This window comes from Pristiophorus japonicus, chromosome 3 (genome assembly GCF_044704955.1).
Source record: "Pristiophorus japonicus isolate sPriJap1 chromosome 3, sPriJap1.hap1, whole genome shotgun sequence".
Taxonomy (NCBI): Eukaryota; Metazoa; Chordata; class Chondrichthyes; family Pristiophoridae; genus Pristiophorus; species Pristiophorus japonicus.
This window is the reverse complement of record NC_091979.1, coordinates 327,041,606-327,056,750: the sequence shown is the minus strand read 5'-3', so window position 1 is coordinate 327,056,750 and position 15,145 is coordinate 327,041,606. Positions and strand designations below refer to the sequence as shown.

The following is a 15,145-nucleotide window of genomic DNA, read 5'->3' as shown; positions in this document are numbered from 1 at the left end:
TGTTTCCGCCCGTTTCGAACCAGGGACTTTTCGCGTGTTAGGCGAACGTGATAACCACTACACTACAGAAACGCTGTGGCAGTAACATTGTTGGGAACATAACCAGAGCTTTAACCTCAACAGCTGGACTACACTTCTGGAGCTTGTGTCACGAGAATAGAATAACGGTGCGATATTTAGCAAGGTTGTGAGTGTGGCAGGAATTGATCCCGTGTTTCTCTGCCTTTATACATAGGAACAGGAGTGGCCATTCCTCAGCAAGTGGTTAGAATCTGGAATACACTTCTCTAAAGGGCGGTGGAGTCAGACACAATCTTATCTTTCAAAACGGAGTTGGATAAGTATCCGAATGAAAAAAATTGCACAGCTGTGGGTAAATGACAGGGGAGTGAGACTTGTTGAGAGTTGGCATGGGCTCGACGGGCTGCATCCATTCCCTTATTCTTTGATTCTATAAGTTAGTGGCACATTTAATAGTGTGCATGTCAGCAGAATATTGAAAGGGACATGGATTCAGTCGGCACAACGAGAGGCATCTGATTCAGAAGATTCGGGTGCACGAAAATTCGGGTTTAATTACTTTAAAAGCATAATTTTTCTTTTGTGAAGATTCGGTCAGAGTAATGTTTGAAAAGTAATTTTTTGCTGAAAAGGGCTCAGCACTTCATCTTCTTTTTGGCTGTTAGGGCCACACTTCTTTTCGATGGTATTCTTCCAGAATGTATATTTTCTTTGCTGTTTCACAACAACCAGTCCCTTGCACTACAGTCTATCTCACTGTTTCCAACGTCTCATGTACATGTTACCAGCAATGAACATTTTGAAGCAGACTTCTAAAGCACAGTGTCCAAAATGGTTTATGGATTCAGAGCTAAAGTGCAGAGCACAGATAAGTTATTCAATTAAGGATTCTCCTTCAGTTAACATTTCTTTAGTTGTGCAAATGAAGATCATCAGACAATTAATGATGTTTTCCCATAAAGGCAGGATAACATTTAATGATTATGCATTTTCTAAGTAAAAGCCCATGTGATTCAGTGCGAAGTGGCAAATTGGATCCAAATTTGCCTCAGAGGCAGGAAGCAAACGGTAATGTTTGATGGGTGTTTTTGTGACTGGAAGGATGTTTCCAGTGGGGTTCCACAGTTTTCAGTGCCAGATCCATTGCTTTTTATGGTATTTATCAATGATCTAAACTTGAATATAGGTGTTATGATTACGAAGTTTTCAGGTGTTATTAAAATAGGCAGTGTGGTTGATAATGAAGAAGAAAGCTGGAGACTCCAGGAAGATATCAATCAACTGATAAGGGGGTAGAGCAGTGGCAAATTGAATTTAATCCAGAGATGTGAGAGATCGCGCATTTGTGGAGGGCTAACAAGGAAAGGGAATACACATCAACTGGTATGACATTGAGAAGTGTAGAGAAACAAAGGAAACTGGGATTGCTTGTCCACAGATCCCTGAAGGTAGCTGGCCAGTTGGAAAAGTTGATGAAGAATTCATATGGAATGGTTGCATTTATTGGCAGAAGCAAGGAAGAGAAAAGCAAGTGGGTTATGCTAGAACTGTATAAAATTCTGGTTAGGCCACAGCTGGAGTACTGCGTGCAGTTCTGGTCACCGCATTGAAGGAAGAACGTGAATACGCTGGAGAGGGTACAGAGGAGATTTACGTAGATGTTGCCGGGAGTGGAGCAACTTTGCTATGAGGACAGATTGGATAGGATGGGTTTGTTTTCCTTGGAACAGAGGAGGCTGATGGGCGACCGCATTGAGGTGTATAAAAATAGGAGACGCCTAGATATTGTTGATTAAAAGGGTCTATTTCACATAGTGGAGTGGTCAACAACCAGGCTGCATAATTTAAAAGTAATTAGTGTAAGGGTTAAGCGGGATTTGAAGTGAACATTCTGCATGCAGATGTTTGTGGGGGTCTCAAACTCACTGCCTGAAAGTGTGGTGCAGGCAGAAACCCTCACCACATTTAACCAGTTCTTAGATGTGCACATGAAATGCAATAAGGTGCAGGGGTACACACCTAAAACTGGGCATTTGTTGGCCGGTGCAGATACGATGGGCTTAAATGACTCCTTCCATGCTGTAAACCTCTATGATTATATAATTATCGGTTAGGATTACTTTCATGATGCAAAACGTGGCAATCAGATAATTAATGCTGTTTCCAGTGAAGAAGTGTTCGTGCAAGCTGGGGCTCGAACTCAGGAAGCTGAGATGAAGCATCTTATGAGGCTGCTGTTCGGTGTACGGGGAGCGTTGTCTCGAACGGTGGCATTTTGCAGCCCAGTGAAGGGCGGTAAACCGCTGTTTGATGCTGCATTCTCCGCTTTCCGCCGGCAGCGGCTGATTGGAGAGTGTGGGAGTGGAAGTTAGGGCTTGTCCCGCCCTCACTCACTCTGGAGCTGAGGAAGAGCGATTAGTCGATGGGTTTGTTTGTGGCTTTAATTTTCTGTTGTGAAGCGTGGTGGCGTGGCAGGATCCTTTAATAATCTCTCACAGCTGATCTGAATGTACGGAATGTGAAGCTTTGAGATATGGTTTCTCCAGCGTCAGGGCTGGAAACGGGAGGGAGTGAGAGACACTGTGCAGAATTTGAGTGTGAACAGAACTGTAGAGAGAAATCAGCAAATGGAACAGCATCGTGAGACACTGCACTCTGTTAACATTGAACCACTAATATGAATGATTTAATTTTATCTTATCATTAATTGAACACGTTTGCATAATGTTTCCGCCCGGTTTCGAACCGGGTCTTTTCGCGTATTAGTCGAACGTGATAACCACTACACTACGGAAACGCTGCGGCAGTAACATTATTGGGAACATAACCAGAGCTTTAACATCAAGAGCTGGACTACACTTCTGGAGCTTGTGTCACGAGAATAGAATAACGGTGCTATATTTAGCAAGGTTGTGAGTGTGGCAGGAATTGATCCCGTGTTTCTCTGCCTTTATACATAGGAACAGGAGTGGCCATTCCTCAGCAAGTGGTTAGAATCTGGAATACACTTCTCGACTTGGCGGTGGAGTCAGACACAATCTTATCTTTCAAAGCGGAGTTGGATAAGTATCCAAATGAAAAAAATTGCACAGCTATGGGTAAATGACAGGGGAGTGAGACTTGTTGAGAGTTGGCATGGGCTCGAACGGGCTGAAACCATTGCCTTATTCTTTGATTCTATAAGGTAGTGGCACATTTAATAGTGTGCATGTCAGCAGAATATTGAAAGGGACATGGATTCAGTCGGCACAACGAGAGGCATCTGATTCAGAAGATTCGGGTGCACGAAAATTCGGGTTTAATGACTTTAAAAGCATCATTTTTGTTTTGTGAAGATTCGGTCAGAGAAATGTTTGGGAAAAGCATTTTTTGCTGAAAAGGACTCTGCACTTCATCTTCTTTTTGGCTGTTAGGGTCACACTTCTTTTCGATGGTATTCTTGCTTTGCTGTTTCACAATAACCAGTCCCTTGCACTACAGTCTTTCTCACTGTTTCCAACGTCCCATGTACATGTTACCAACAATGAACATTTTGAAGCAGACTTCTAAAGCACAGTGTCCAAAATGGTTTATGGATTCAGAGGTCAAGTGCAGAGCACAGATAAGTTATTCAATTAAGGACTCTCCTTCAGTTAACATTTCTTTAGTTGTGCAAATGAAGATCATCAGTCAATTAATGATGTTTTCCCATGAAGGCAGGATAACATTTAATGATGATGCATTTTCTAAGTAAAAGCCCATGTGATTCAGGGCGAAGTGGCAAATTGGATCCAAATTTGGCTCAGAGGCAGGATGCAAAGGGTAATGTTTGATGGGTGTTTTCGTGACTGGAAGGATGCTTCCAGTGGGGTTCCGCAGTTTTCAGTGCCAGATCCATTGCTTTTTATGGTATTTATCAATGATCTAAACTTGAATATAGGTGTTATGATTACGAAGTTTTCAGGTGTTATTAAAATAGGCAGTGTGGTTGATAATGAAGAAGAAAGCAGGAGACTACAGGAAGATATCAATCAACAGATAAGGGGGTAGAGAAGTGTCAAATGGAATTTAATCCAGAGGTGTGAGAGATCGCGCATTTGTGGAGGGCTAACAAGGAAAGGGAATACACATCAACTGGTATGACATTGAGAAGTGTAGAGGAACAAAGGTAACTGGGATTGCTTGTCCACAGATCCCTGAAGGTAGCTGGCCAGTTGGAAAAGTTGGTTAAGAAGTCATATGGAATGGTTGCATTTATTGGCAGAAGCAAGGAACAGAACAGCAAGTGGGTTATGCTAGAACTGTATAAAATTCTGGTTAGGCCACAGCTGGAGTACTGCGTGCAGTTCTAGTCACCGCATTGAAGGAAGGACGTGAATACGCTGGAGTGGGTACAGAGGAGATTTACGTAGATATTGCCGGGAGTGGAGTAACTTTGCTATGAGGACAGATTGGATAGGATGGGTTTGTTTTCCTTGGAACAGAGGAGGCTGATGGGCGACAGCATTGAGGTGTATAAAAATAGGAGGGGCCTAGATATTGTTGATTAAAAGGGTCTATTTCACATAGTGGAGTGGTCAACAACCAGGCTGCATAATTTAAAATTAATTAGTGTAAGGGTTAAAGGGGATTTGAAGTGAACATTCTGCATGCAGATGTTTGTGAGGGTCTCAAACTCACTGCCTGAAAGTGTGGTGCAGGCAGAAACCATCACCACATTTAACAAGTTCTTAGATGTGCACATGAAATGCAATAAGGTGCAGGGGTACACGCCTCAAACTGGGCATTTGTTGGCCGGTGCAGAGACGATGGGCTTAAATGACTCCTTCCAAGCTGTAAACCTCTATGATTAGAAATTATCGGTTAGGATTACTTTCATGATGCAAAACGTGGCAATCAGATAATTAATGGTGTTTGCAGTGAAGAAGTGTTCGTGCAAGCTGGGGCTCGAACTCAGGAAGCTGAGATGAAGCATCTTATGAGGCTGCTGTTCGGTGTACGGGGAGCGTTGTCTCGAACGGTGGCATTTTGCAGCCCAATGAAGGGCGGTAAACCGCTGTTTGATGCTGCATTTTCCGCTATCCGCCGGCAGCGGCTGATTGGAGAGTGTTGGAGCGGAAGTTAGGGCTTGTCCCGCCCTCACTCACTCTGGAGCTGGGGAATAGTAATTAGTCGATGGGTTTGTTTGTGGCTTTAATTTTCTGTTGTGAAGCGTGGCGGCATGGCAGGATCCTTTAATAATCTCTCACAGCTGACCTGAATGCACGGAATGTGCAGCTTTGAGATATGGTTTCTCCAGCGTCAGGGCTGGAAACGGGAGGGAGTGAGAGATACTGTGTAGAATTTGAGAGTGTACAGAACTGCACAGAGAAATCAGCAAATGGAACAGCATCGTGAGACACTGCACTCTGTTAATATTGAACCACTAATATGAATTATTTAATTTTTTCTAATCATTAATTGAACACGTTTGCATAATGTTTTCACCCGGTTTCGAACCGGGGACCTTTCGTGTGTTAGGCGAACGTGAAAACCATTACACTACGGAAACGCTGTGGAAGTAACACTGTTGGGAACATAACCAGAGCTTTAACTTCAACAGCTGGACTACACTTCTGGAGCTTGTGTCACGAGAATACAATGACGGTGCTGTATTTAGCAAGGTTGTGAGTGTGGCAGGAATTGATCACGTGTTTCTCTGCATTTATACATCGGAACAGGAGTGGCCATTCCTCAGCAAGTGGTTAGAATCTGGATTACACTGCTCTAAAGGGCGGTGGAGTCAGACTCCATCTTATCTTTCAAAACGGAGTTGGATAAGTATCCGAATGAAAAAAATTGCACAGCTGTGGGTAAATGACAGGGGAGTGAGACTTGTTGAGACTTGGCATGGGCTCGACGGGCTGCAACCATTCCCTTATTCTTTGATTCGATAAGTTAGTGGCACATTTAATAGTGTGCATGTCAGCAGAATATTGAAAGGGACATGGATTCACTCGGCACAACGAGAGGCATCTGATTCAGAAGATTCGGGTGCACGAAAATTTGGGTTTAATGACTTTAAAAGCATCATTTTTGTTTTGTGAAGATTCGGTCTGAGAAATGTTTGGGAAAATAATTTTTTGCTGAAAAGGGCTCAGCACTTCATCTTCTTTTTGGCTGTTAGGGCCACACTTCTTTTCGATGGTATTCTTCCAGAATGTATATTTTCTTTGCTGTTTCACAATAACCAGTCCCTTGCACTACAGTCTATCTCACTGTTTCCAACGTCCCATGTACATGTTACCAGCAAGGAACATTTTGAAAAAGACTTCTAAAGCACAGTGTCCAAAATGGTTTATGGATTCAGAGGTAAAGTGCAGAGCACAGATAAGTTATTCAATTAAGGACTCTCCTTCAGTTAACATTTCTTTAGTTGTGCAAATGAAGATCATCAGTCAATTAATGATGTTTTCCCATGAAGGCAGGATAACATTTAATGATTATGCATTTTCTAAGTAAAAGCCCATGTGATTCAGGGCGAAGTGGCAAATTGGATCCAAATTTGGCTCAGAGGCAGGAAGCAAAGGGTAATGTTTGATGGGTGTTTTTGTGACTGGAAGGATGTTTCCAGTGGGGTTCCGCAGTTTTCAGTGCCAGATCCATTGCTATTTACGGTATTTATCAATGATCTAAACTTGAATCTAGGTGTTATGATTACGAACTTTTCAGGTGTTATTAAAATAGCAGTGCGGTTGATAATGAAGAAGAAAGCTGGAGACTCCAGGAAGATATCAATCAACTGATAAGGGGGTAGAGCAGTGGCAAATGGAATTTAATCCAGAGATGTGAGAGATCGCGCATTTGTGGAGGGCTAACAAGGAAAGGGAATACACATCAACTGGTATGACATTGAGAAGTGTAGAGGAACAAAGGTAACTGGGATTGCTTGTCCACAGATCCCTGAAGGTAGCTGGCCAGTTGGAAAAGTTGGTTAAGAAGTCATATGGAATGGTTGCATTTATTGGCAGAAGCAAGGAACAGAACAGCAAGTGGGTTATGCTAGAACTGTATAAAATTCTGGTTAGGCCACAGCTAGAGTACTTCGTGCAGTTCTGGTCACCGCATTGAAGGAAGAACGTGAATACGCTGGAGAGGGTACAGACGAGATTTACGTAGATGTTGCCGGGAGTGGAGCAACTTTGCTATGAGGACAGATTGGATAGGATGGGTTTGTTTTCCTTGGAACAGAGGAGGCTGATGGGCGACAGCATTGAGGTGTATAAAAATAGGAGGGGCCTAGATATTGTTGATTAAAAGGGTCTATTTCACAGAGTGGAGTGGTCAACAACCAGGCTGCATAATTTAAACGTAAGCAGTGTAAGGGTTAAAGGGGATTTGAAGTGAACATTCTGCATGCAGATGTTTGTGGGGGTCTCAAACTCACTGCCTGAAAGTGTGGTGCAGGCAGAAACCCTCACCACATTTAACAAGTTCTTAGATGTGCACATGAAATGCAATAAGGTGCAAGGGTACACGCCTAAAACTGGGCATTTGTTGGCCGGTGCAGATACGATGGGCTTAAATGACTCCTTCCATGCTGTAAACCTCTATGATTATATAATTATCGGTTAGGATTACTTTCATGATGCAAAACATGGCAATCAGATAATTAATGGTGTTTCCAGTGAAGAAGTGTTTGTGCAAGCTGGGGCTCGAACTCAGGAAGCTGAGATGAAGCATCTTATGAGGCTGCTGTTCGGTGTACAGGGAGCGTTGTCTCGAATGGTGACATTTTGCAGCCCAGTGAAGGGCGGTAAAACGCTGTTTGATGCTGCATTCTCCGCTTTCCGCCGGCAGCGGCTGATTGGAGAGTGTGGGAGCGGAAGTTAGGGCTTGTCCCGCCCTCACTCACTCTGGAGCTGGGGAAGAGCGATTAGTCGATGGGTTTGTTTGTGGCTTTAATTTTCTGCTGTGATGCGTGGCGGCGTGGTGGGAACCTTTAATAATCTCTCACAGCTGAACTGAATGCACGGAATGTGCAGCTTTGAGATATGTTTTCTCCACCGTCAGGGCTGGAAACGGGAGGGAGTGAGAGACAGTGTGTAGAATTTGAGTGTGTACAGAACTGTGAAGAGAAATCAGCAAATGGAACAGCAGCGTGAGACACTGCACTCTGTTAATATTGAACCACTGATATGAATGATTTAATTTTATCGAATCATTAATTGAACACGTTTGCATAATGTTTCCGTCCGGTTTCAAACCGGGGACTTTCATGCGTTCGGCGAACGTGATAACCACTACACTACGGAAACGCTGTACCAGTAATATTGTTGGGAACATAACCAGAGCTTTAACCTCAACAGCTGGACTACACTTCTGGAGCTTGTGTCACGAGAATAGAATGACGGTGCGATATTTAGCAAGGTTGTGAGTGTGGCAGGAATTGATCCCGTGTTTCTCTGCCTTTATACATAGGAACAGGAGTGGCCATTCCTCAGCAAGTGGTTAGAATCTGGAATACACTGCTCTAAAGGGCGGTGGAGTCAGACTCAATCTTATCTTTCAAAACGGAGTTGGATAAGTATCCGAATGAAAGAAATTCCACACCTGTGGGTAAATGACAGGGGAGTGAGACTTGTTGAGAGTTGGCATGGGCTCGACGGGCTGCAACCATTCCCTTATTCTTTGATTTTATAAGTTAGTGGCACATTTAATAGTGTGCATGTCAGCATAATATTGAAAGGGCCATGGATTCAGTCGGCACAACGAGAGGCATCTGATTCAGAAGATTCGGGTGCACGAAAATTCGGGTTTAATGACTTTAAAAGCATCATTTTTGTTTTGTGAAGATTCGGTCAGAGAAATGTTTGGGAAAATAATTTTTTGCTGAGAAGGGCTCAGCACTTCATCTTCTTTTTGGCTGTTAGGGCCACACTTCTTTTCGATGTTATTATTCCAGAATGCATATTTTCTTTGCTGTTTCACAATAACCAGTCCCTTGCACTACAGTCTATCTCACTGTTTCCAACGTCTCATGTACATGTTACCAGCAATGAACATTTTGAAGCAGATTTCTAAAGCACAGTGTCCAAAATGGTTTATGGATTCAGAGGTAAAGTGCAGAGCACAGCTAAGTTATTCAATTAAGGACTCTCCTTCAGTTAACATTTCTTTAGTTGTGCAAATGAAGATCATCAGTCAATTAATGATGTTTTCCTATGAAGGCAGGATAACATTTAATGATTATGCATTTTATAAGTAAAAGCCCATGTGATTCAGGGCGGAGTGGCAAATTGGATCCAAATTTGGCTCAGACAAGGAAGCAAAGGGTAATGTTTGATGGGTGTTTTTGTGACTGGAAGGATGTTTCCAGTGGGGTTCCACAGTTTTCAGTGCCAGATCCATTGCTTTTTATGGTATTTATCAATGAACTAAACTTGAATATAGGTGTTATGATTACGAAGTTTTCAGGTGTTATTAAAATAGGCAGTGTGATTGATAATGAAGAAGAAAGCTGGAGACTCCAGCAAGATATCTTTCAACTGATAAGGGGGTAGAGCAGTGGCAAATGGAATTTAATCCAGAGATGTGAGAGATCGCGCATTTGTGGAGGGCTAACAAGGAAAGGGAATACACATCAACTGGTATGACATTGAGAAGTGTAGAGGAACAAAGGTAATTGGGATTGCTTGTCCACAGGTCCCTGAAAGTAGCTGACCAGTTTGGAAAGTTGATTAAGAAGTCATATGGAATGATTGCATTTATTGGCAGAAGCAAGGAACAGAGCAGCAAGTGGGTTGTGCTAGAACTGTATAAAATTCTGGTTCGGCCACAGCTGGAGTACTGCGTGCAGTTCTAGTCACCGCATTGAAGGAAGGACGTGAATACGCTGGAGAGGGTACAGAGGAGATTTACGTAGATGTTGCCGGGAGTGGAGCAACTTTGCTATGAGGACAGATTGGATTGGATGGGTTTGTTTTCCTTGGAACAGAGGAGGCTGATGGGCGACAGAATTGAGGTGCATAAAAATAGGTGGGGCCTAGATATTGTTGATTAAAAGGATCTATTTCACATAATGGAGTGGTCAACAACCAGGCTGCATAATTTAAAAGTAATTAGTGTGAGGGTTAAAGGGGATTTGAAGTGAACATGCTGCATGCAGATGTTTGTGGGGGTCTCAAACTCACTGCCTGAAAGTGTGGTGCAGGCAGAAACCCTCACCACATTTAACAAGTTCTTAGATGTGCACATGAAATGCAATAAGGTGCAGGGGGACACACCTAAAACTGGACATTTGTTGGCCGGTGCAGATACGATGGGCTTAAATGACTCCTTCCATGTTGTAAACCTCTATGATTATATAATTATCGGTTAGGATTACTTTCATGATGCAAAACGTGGCAATCAGATAATTAATGGTGTTTGCAGTGAAGAAGTATTCATGCAAGCTGGGGCTCGAACTCAGGAAGCTGAGATGAAGCATCTTATGAGGCTGCTGTTTGGTGTACGGGGAGCGTTGTCTCGAACGGTGGCATTTTGCAGCCCAGTGAAGGGCGGTAAACCGCTGTTTGATGCTGCATTCTCCGCTTTCCGCCGGCAGCGGCTGATTGGAGAGTGTGGGAGCGGAAGTTAGGACTTGTCCCGCCCTCACTCACTCTGGAGCTGGGGAAGAGCGATTAGTCGATGGGTTTGTTTGTGGCTTTAATTTTCTGTTGTGAAGCGTGATGGCGTGGCAGGATCCTTTAATAATCTCTCACAGCTGACCTGAATGCACGGAATGTGCAGCTTTGAGATATGGTTTCTCCAGCGTCAGGGCTGGAAACGGGAGGGAGTGAGAGACACTGTGTAGAATTTGAGTGTGAACAGAACTGCAGAGAGAAATCAGCAAATGGACCAACATCGTGAGACACTGCACTCTGTTAATATTGAACCACTAATATGAATGATTTAATTTTATCTAATCATTAATTGAATACGTTTGCATAATGTTTCCGCCCGGTTTCGAACCGGGGACCTTTCGCGTGTGAGGCGAACGTGATAACCACTACACTACGGAAACGCTGTGGCAGTAACATTGTTGGGAACATAACCAGAGCTTTAACCTCAACAGCTGGACTACACTTCTGGAGCTTGTGTCACGAGAATAGAATGACGGTGCTATATTTAGCAAGGTTGTGAGTGAGGCAGGAATTGATCCCGTGTTTCTCTGCCTTTATGCATAGGAACAGGAGTGGCCATTCCTCAGCAAGTAGTTAGAATCTGGAATACATTGCTCTGAAGGGCGGTGGAGTCAGACTCAATCTTATCTTTCAAAACGGAGTTGGATAAGTATCCGAATGAAAAAAATTGCACAGCTGTGGGTAAATGACAGGGGAGTGAGACTTGTTGAGAGTTGGCATGGGCTCGACGGGCTGCAACCATTCCCTTATTCTTTGATTCTATAAGTTAGTGGCACATTTAATAGTGTGCATGTCAGCAGAATATTGAAAGGGACATGGATTCAGTCGGCACAACGAGAGGCATCTGATTCAGAAGATTCGGGTGCAAGAAATTTCGGGTTTAATGACTTTAAAAGCATCATTTTTGTTTTGTGAAGATTCGGTCAGGGAAAAGATTGGGAAAATAATTTTTTGCTGAAAAGGGCTCAGCACTTCATCTTCTTTTTGGCTGTTAGGGTCACACTTCTTTTCGATGGTATTCTTCCAGAATGTATATTTTCTTTGCTGTTTCACAATAACCAGTCCCTTGCACTACAGTCTATCTCACTGTTTCCAACGTCTCATGTACATGTTACCAGCAATGAACATTTTGAAGCAGACTTCTAAAGCACAGTGTCCAAAATGGTTTATGGATTCAGAGGTAAAGTGCAGAGCACAGATAAGTTATTCAATTAAGGACTCTCTTTGAGTTAACATTTCTTTAGTTGTGCAAATGAAGATCATCAGTCAATTAATGATGTTTTCTCATGAAGGCAGGATAACATTTAATGATTATGCATTATCTAAGTAAAAGCCCATGTGATTCAGGGCGAAGTGGCACATTGGATCCAAATTTGGCTCAGAGGCAGGAAGCAAAGGGTAATGTTTGATGGGTGTTTTTGTGACTGGAAGGATGTTTCCAGTGGGGTTCCGCAGTTTTCAGTGCCAGATCCATTGCTTTTTATGGTATTTATCAATGATCTAAACTTGAAAATAGGTGTTATGATTACGAAGTTTTCAGGTGTTATAAAATAGGCAGTGTGGTTGATAATGAAGAAGAAAGCTGGAGACTCCAGGAAGATATCAATCAACTGATAAGGGGGTAGAGCAGTGGCAAATGGAATTTAATCCAGAGATGTGAGAGATCGCGCATTTGTGGAGGGCTAACAAGGAAAGGGAATACACATCAACTGGTATGACATTGAGAAGTGTAGAGGAACAAAGGTAACTGGGATTGCTTGTCCTCAGATCCCTGAAGGTAGCTGGCCAGTTGGAAAAGTTGCTTAAGAAGTCATATGGAATGGTTGCATTTATTGGCAGAAGCAAGGAACAGAACAGCAAGTGGGTTATGCTAGAACTGTATAAAATTCTGGTTCTGCCACAGCTGGAGTACTGCGTGCAGTTCTGGTCACCGCATGAAGGAAGAACCTGAATACGCTGGAGAGGGTACAGAGGAGATTTACGTGGATGTTGCCGGGAGTGGAGCAACTTTGCTATGAGGACAGATTGGATAGGATGGGTTTGTTTTCCTTGGAACAGAGGAGGCTGATGGGCGACAGCATTGAGGTGTATAAAAATAGGAGGGGCCTAGATATTGTTGATTAAAAGGGTCTATTTCACAGAGTGGAGTGGTCAACAACCAGGCTGCATAATTTAAACGTAATCAGTGTAAGGGTTAAATGGGATTTGAAGTGAACATTCTGCATGCAGATGTTTGTGGGGGTCTCAAACTCACTGCCTGAAAGTGTGGTGCAGGCAGAAACCCTCTCTACATTTAACAAGTTCTTAGATGTGCACATCAAATGCAATAAGGTGCAGGGGTGCACACCTAAAACTGGGCAATTGTAGGCCGGTGCAGATACGATGGGCTTAAATGACTCCTTCCATGCTGTAAACCTCGATGATAATATAATTATCGGTTACGATTACTTTCATGATGCAAAACGTGGCAATCAGATAATTAATGGTGTTTCCAGTGCAGAAGTGTTCGTGCAAGCTGGGGCTCGAAATCAGGAAGCTGAGATGAAGCATCTTATGAGGCTGCTGTTCGGTGTACAGGGAGCGTTGTCTCGAATGGTGGCATTTTGCAGCCCAGTGAAGGGCGGTAAACCGCTGTTTGATACTGCATTCTCCGCTTTCCGCCGGCAGCGGCTGATTGGAGAGTGTGGGAGCGGAAGTTAGGGCTTGTCCCGCCCTCACTCACTCTGGAGCTGGGGAAGAGCGATTATTCGATGGGTTTGTTTCTGGCTTTAATTTTCTGTTGTGAAGCGTGGTGGCGTGGCAGGATCCTTTAATAATCACTCACAGCTAACCTGAATGCACGGAATGTGCAGCTTTGAGATATGGTTTCTCCAGCGTCAGGGCTGGAAACGGGAGGGAGTGAGAGACACTGTGTAGAATTTGAGTGTGAACAGAACTGCAGAGAGAAATCAGAAAATGGACCAGCATCGTGAGACACTGCACTCTGTTAATATTGAACCACAAATATGAATGATTTAATTTTATCTAATCATTAATTGAACACGTTTGCATAATGTTTCCGCCCGGTTTCGAACCGGGGATCTTTCGCGTGTGAGGCTAACGTGATAACCACTACACTACGGAAACGCTGTGCCAGTAACATAGTTGGGAATATAACCAGAGCTTTAACCTCAACAGCTGGACTACGCTTCTCGAGCTTGTGCCACGAGAATAGAATGACGGTGCTATATTTAGCATGGTTGTGAGTGAGGCAGGAATTGATCCCGTGTTTCTCTGCCTTTATACATAGGAACAGGAGTGGCCATTCCTCAGCAAGTGGTTAGAATCTGGAATACACTGCTCTAAAGGGCGGTGGAGTCAGACTCAATCTTATCTTTCAAAACGGAGTTGGATCAGTATCCGAATGAAAAAAAGTTGCACAGCTGTGGGTAAATGACAGGGCAGTGAGACTTGTTGAGAGATGGCATGGGCTCGACGGGCTGCAACCATTCCCTTATTCTTTGATTCTATAAGTTGTGGCACATTTAATAGTGTGCATGTCAGCAGAATATTGAAAGGGACATGGATTCAGTCGGCACAACGAGAGGCATCTGATTCAGAAGATTCGGGTGCACGAAAATTCGGGTTTAATGACTTTAAAAGCATAATTTTTGTTTTGTGAAGATTCGGTCAGAGAAATGTTTGGGAAAAGAAGATTTTCCTGAGAAGGGCTCAGCACTTCATCTTCTTTTTGGCTGTTAGGGCCACACTTCTTTTCGATGTTATTTTTCCAGAATGCATATTTTCTTTGCTGTTTCACAATAAGCCGTCCCTTGCACTACAGTCTATCTCACTGTTTCCAACGTCTCATGTACATGTTACCAGCAATGAACATTTTGAAGCAGACTTCTAAAGCACAGTGTCCAAAATGGTTTATGGATTCAGAGGTAAAGTGCAGAGCACAGATAAGTTATTCAATTAAGGATTCTCCTTCAGTTAACATTTCTTTAGTTGTGCAAATGAAGATCATCAGTCAATTAATGATGTTTTCCCATGAAGGCAGGATAACATTTAATGATTATGCATTTTCTAAGTAAAAGCCCATGTGATTCAGGGCGAAGTGGCAAATTGGATCCAAATTTGGCTCAGAGGCATGAAGCAAAGGGTAATGTTTGATGGGTGTTTTTGTGACTGGAAGGATGTTTCCAGTGGGGTTCCGCAGTTTTCAGTGCCAGATCCATTGCTTTTTATGGTATTTATCAAAGATCTAAACTTGAATATAGGTGTTATGATTACGAAGTTTTCAGGTGTTATTAAAATAGGCAGTGTGGTTGATAATGAAGAAGAAAGCTGGAGACTCCAGGAAGATATCAATCAACTGATAAGGGGGTAGAGCAGTGGCAAATGGAATTTAATCCAGAGATGTGAGAGATCGCGCATTTGTGGAGGGCTAACAAGGAAAGGGAATACACATCAACTGGTATGACATTGAGAAGTGTAGA

General features: G+C 43.1%; 4 non-coding genes across 4 annotated transcripts; all 4 read right to left on the bottom strand.

Moving 5' to 3' along the window:
• On the bottom strand, positions 1–72 carry trnav-aac (transfer RNA valine (anticodon AAC)). Its single transcript has one exon. It is a non-coding gene; the product is annotated as a tRNA-Val (tRNA).
• Positions 73–2,746: 2,674 nt separating this feature from the next.
• Positions 2,747–2,818, bottom strand: trnai-aau (transfer RNA isoleucine (anticodon AAU)). The gene has a single exon. It is a non-coding gene; the product is annotated as a tRNA-Ile (tRNA).
• Positions 2,819–10,971: 8,153 nt separating this feature from the next.
• trnav-cac (transfer RNA valine (anticodon CAC)) lies at positions 10,972–11,044 on the bottom strand. Its single transcript has one exon. It is a non-coding gene; the product is annotated as a tRNA-Val (tRNA).
• A 2,673-nt stretch (positions 11,045–13,717) lies between these two features.
• On the bottom strand, positions 13,718–13,790 carry trnav-cac (transfer RNA valine (anticodon CAC)). The gene has a single exon. It is a non-coding gene; the product is annotated as a tRNA-Val (tRNA).
• Positions 13,791–15,145: the final 1,355 nt, after the last annotated feature.